The 4,943-nt window shown below is 40.0% G+C and overlaps 1 long non-coding RNA gene across 1 annotated transcript; it reads right to left on the minus strand.

Moving 5' to 3' along the window:
- Positions 1–795: 795 nt before the first annotated feature.
- On the minus strand, positions 796–1,640 carry LOC135262754 (uncharacterized). The gene is made up of 3 exons (XR_010332314.1): positions 1,461–1,640; positions 1,154–1,228; positions 796–873 (listed from the first exon to the last, which is right to left on the minus strand). It is a non-coding gene; the product is annotated as an uncharacterized LOC135262754 (long non-coding RNA).
- Positions 1,641–4,943: the final 3,303 nt, after the last annotated feature.

The following is a 4,943-nucleotide window of genomic DNA, read 5'->3' on the forward strand; positions in this document are numbered from 1 at the left end:
GACTGCTGTTCCTGCACTCTCCCTCTGCTTCTGATAAGTGATCTTCATAAACCCTCCCTATACTCTCACCAGATCCCCAGCACCCAGAACAGAGGGGTTCTTCTCCCTCAGGATGGTCACTACTTTGGCCACCTCCTCCTCTGACAGGACCAGAGTGCTCAGCCCGACCAATATCTGGTGGAACTCAATTTTGTTGCCTGCATGTGCAGAAATGAGGGGGACAGGCTACCATGTTGTTTCACAAAAACAGAGAGATTGTCATGCTGGTTTACAGAGCAGAGTCTATCATTGAACGTGAAGGAGTGTCTCTTCCTACAGTACCTTTGCCAGTCTTGGACTTGGACTTTAGTGCGTCTTTTTCTGATGCAGGGGCCTGGTCCACTTTAGTCTCTGGGTGACATACATGCAGAAGAGAATAATTGTAAAAATACATATTATCACCCACCAGTTATGTGATATCTGGCATAAATGACATCAAAGTTGTAAATGGGCTCTCCACTGTATTGGATGAAGTGAGTATAAATTGCCGATAGCGAGAGAGGGAGCATATTGTCTCAGGAACGTCAGTGCGAGCTCCTACCTTTGTCTGTTTTCTTCAAAGTTATCTTTGCCCGTTCATCCTTCACTATTGTGGCATCTTTGTCCACTTTGGCCTCTGTTTTAGAGAAATGTACAATAATGCACATAACATATAGTGTCATTCACCAGAAGATCCTGCAGGGCCTAAAATGCAGTTGCCCTCAAGTTTTAAGTGTAGAATTCATTACATTACTGACTTCTCTAATGAGTTCCTACCTTTGTCTGCCTTTTTCTTCAAAGCGTTCTTTGCCAATTTGCCCTTCACTTTTGCAGCATCTTTGTCCAGTTTTGTGTCTGAGAGAAATGCACAAAAATGCAGATATGCAGATATGACTGATGGGCAAAATACAATTACTCTCAAACTTTATGCATTCAAATTAAGTCACTGACATTTCTGGTAACTAAGCCCTCTATTGCAACGAATTAAGTAAACATAAATAGCCAACTGAAAAGGAGACTGTTAAACTTGTCTTTCAGGATGGAAACACGCAGAAAAGTGAGACTGCCACGATGCCTCAGTGGAGGTAGGTGTCCCATTGTCTCGGATAGAGAAACAGCCAGTGTGAGTTCCTACCATCTGTCATCTTCTTTGAAGTTTTCTTTGCCAGTTCATCTCTTAATTTTGTGGTTTCTTTGTCCATTTTGGTCCCTGTTGGGAACAAATGTACAATAATGCACATAGCAGATGGATTCATTCACCAGAGGATCCTGCAGACACTAATGGCCAAAATACAAATGCTAAAACTCATTGATGCAGTTTGTTACCATTAATGTCTAGCCTAAATGAGCCCATTGTAATGGATAAAATGAATGTAAATTGGCAGTAGTAGTAAAGGAGAGATCACCATGTTGCCTCGGGAACTATCAGTGTGAGTTTGTACCTTTATCCGCTTTCTTCTTTGCAGTGTTTATTATTGGCTTATCCTTAGCTTTTGTGGAATCTTTCTCCAATTTGGAGTCTGTTCGAGATAAACATACAATGGAGTCATTAGCTAGAAGATTATGCAGACTAATGGGTAAAGTACAGTCAGCTTAATGCTTCATCAAAGCAATTCATTACTGACTTCTCTAATTTAACTGAGATCTCTGCAATCGACCAACGCCTCCACCATTTTGACTGTTTTCATTTCTCTGTGCAGATGAACAGGCATTTTTAAATATTCGCCAGTCATTCTGCAAGGAGACGTAACACAGTGTTTTCAGTTCCTGTTTTTTTTGTTTTCAGAGGGATGTCCTCACCTGTTTTACTGTTCTTTTTAGGGTGATTGTTCGGGTGATCGCACCCATCTTTCCTTGCTCTCTTCTTTTTATTTGCTTTCTTCACTAATCCTCTTGCTTTTATCCTCCTGGTGATCGTCTCGAGTAAAGATGTCTTCCTCAAGACAAGCCAGGTCATTCGGCACATGAACACTGTGATCAGTGTGTACACAATCAATAGCTCCATGAGCTTTCTGTAGGGACAGAGAACCATAGATGGTGAGCGCACCAATTAATGCACTGTTGGCCTAATTTAACAACTGTTAATTGCAAGCTAACCTGCTTGGGTACAGTTCTCAACATGCAATAGTCATCAATGATTAAATTGTGCCAACATTGCCTCCTCCAGTAACATTATCAATCCACCTATAGGAGATATCAACTCAACCTGTTACATTTCTATATACCAGCAAGTTGAGTTTAAAATATATTTAAATTCTAAAGATATTATGAATTATACTGGCCTTGTGTTGTTTCCTGCTCATGATCTTAGTGTTTCAGCTAAGTAGCTACAAACCTGACCTAGAAATGTGGCAGACTCCATGTAAACAGTACTGCACACAGTGAAAGTAGTAACGCAGTAATTCTGTTGGTTTGGAATTACTGCCACCTTGGTATATAGCATTATATTCTTTATAAACAAAAGGGTTTATTGGAGTTTTAATGTGTGGTGTTTTCACATGGCGTTTCCACATGGTGTTTCACTTTCGTTGTCACTTCCATATGGAGTGCTTTGACCTTTATGTGTACGTGGGAGCACCAACTAGGACACTGCAGCAGGTCAGCTAATGTTTCCTCTGCATTTATTTTGCTTAGCTGCTAGCAAACTATAGCAGGAATGCTCAATAAAAGTGATCCATTTTTCCATGGCCTGGCCCTGGAAAAAAATTCTCCCAATAAAAACAATGATAAAGATTGTTTAAAATAAGAAGTCTTTAAAATAAGTTGCTGCGTCCAAAATCGCATACATGCATTGCAAATATTTTAGTAAAAAAAAAAAAAACCCAGATGTCATGCTACCTCCAGTGAAAGAGAGTATGCAAACCCTGGGCACTACGCTGGCATGAGTATCCCACAGTGGATTGCGATAGTTCACACAAATTATGGTGGAGGACGATTAAGGCCAAAGCGGCGAAAGAGTTGCGTAATTTAAGGAAGTCGTTAAAACCAATGGTTATATTTATGTTTTATATATATGTATATATATATATTTGTTTTCTATAGTCATAAGTTTTAATTGTAACGTAAACACCAGAATTATTGCACTCACTCAAAAGTTTTTTTAAATTCCAAAAACTCGAAGGTACAAAATTGTTTAGCCCGACAGTAGTTTCAGGACAGGAAAAGATGCTGGTAGGTGCCACTCACATGCCATCAGTGTAAGTTTATGGTTTATGTAAGTCGTTATGCAAAGTGCTGAAAGGATGTGACGCATTTCTATGATGACATAGGATGTCCAAAATGCCATTGTACTTTTTATTCAGTATATATAAGTATGTAGCACAAAGTATGCAATTTTGGACACAGCCAACTGTCTGGCTGTCTTGTTTTCTGTCTTGCATTTCCTTCTTCTTTGTTTTTGATATTTGAGTTTTTGTAGTCCTTTCACAGCTCCTCACCATGGAAACTCATCACTCACAGATATAGAAATGAATATTTAGTTAATGTTTTGCCAAAAATCTTGCCTAACTACCTCAGATTTTCTTGATGTTGCCAAAGTAGCCTTATGTGAACTGCAAAAGCAACTAAGGCTCAGAAAGCTAAGCAAAGTTGTTTCCAAGGTTACCAAGATGCCCAGTGCAAGATGTCAGATGCTATGGAGTATGATCCACTGAGATACTTAGTTGCCATCTGTGTCATTCTTTTAATTAACGTCCAAAATTACTGAATGAACCTTTAATGTGCCTTTTATGTATTGACTGTAGAGATTTCTGAATAAACAGAAATGTCATATCTCTAGATTAATGCAATTAATGGCTTAATTAATGTAAATTTAAATACATGGGTGCATTCTGTTGAGGAAAAGTAGGTGTATACTCACCAAGTAAATAACTGCAAATTCTGATGGTCTCTCTTTTTGATAATTTAATCATTGAAATCCCTCTAATCTATACTGTAATTTTGGTCTTCTCCTGTCAATTGCTCTTTCTCCTAACTGCTCACATTTGTAGACAGATCCTTTATATAACTCTTGGTTCCATTCTGACATCATAGAGGCTAAGAATCTTACAATTCTAACCTAGTTAGAAAGTGATGCTCACTTTTCCCTAGGAGACCATAATTGTTGTGATAAACATCTCAGGCCCTATTATGACATCACAAAGGCTAAAATTCATGAACATTCTAGGCTGCTTGAATGTTTTCCTGGGGAGTCAGAAAAACATTCAAGTCATGAACCACTTAAGGCCCCATTCACATTAACCCCCCAATACAATGTGTCAGTGTTTATTAACCCTTAAACAGTCAAGGTCTTAAAGAAGTCAGGCGTTTCTCCAAAGAGAATTGAAGAAAAGTTGGTGTTTCTTATCCAAACATTGTGTCACAATACAATGTCCACATGGGAGGAGTTCACCTTGCTGACATGTTGGTGGCCTTATACCGCACCCCTGCAAAATCCCACCGGTGGTACAGGTGCCTCTTTTGGCAAATGGCTGATATAGCCATCAACAATGGATGGCTGCTGTATCGCACGAGATGCCAAAAGCCTTGGTGTTCAAAAGCACAAAAAGCTCAAGACATTCAGGCTGGAGGTCGCAGATGCACTTATCCACGGTGGAAAGAAGAAGGGAAGGCCCTCCAAGGGAAGGGAGGAGGATGTGCCCACCAGATGCATCCAAAGACCAACAACCCCAAGACCCATGAATGATGTCCGCTATGATCAAGTGGATCACTTCCCAGTTTTTATTGACAAGGGAAGGTGCAGGTTCTGCCCAGATGGACAGACAACCATCTCCTGTCAGAAATGTGGTGTTCGTCTGTGCATCATCACCGGGGAAAGCCCACGCTGCTTCCAAAAATTCCACAAAAAATGAGAGAGGAAGGAAGGAGGAGGAGGAATGAGAGAGAGGAATTGAGAGGCATGGTGGTTGTTCATTTGTATGTGCCTT

Source organism: Anguilla rostrata, chromosome 9, assembly GCF_018555375.3.
Source record: "Anguilla rostrata isolate EN2019 chromosome 9, ASM1855537v3, whole genome shotgun sequence".
NCBI lineage: Eukaryota > Metazoa > Chordata > Actinopteri > Anguilliformes > Anguillidae > Anguilla > Anguilla rostrata.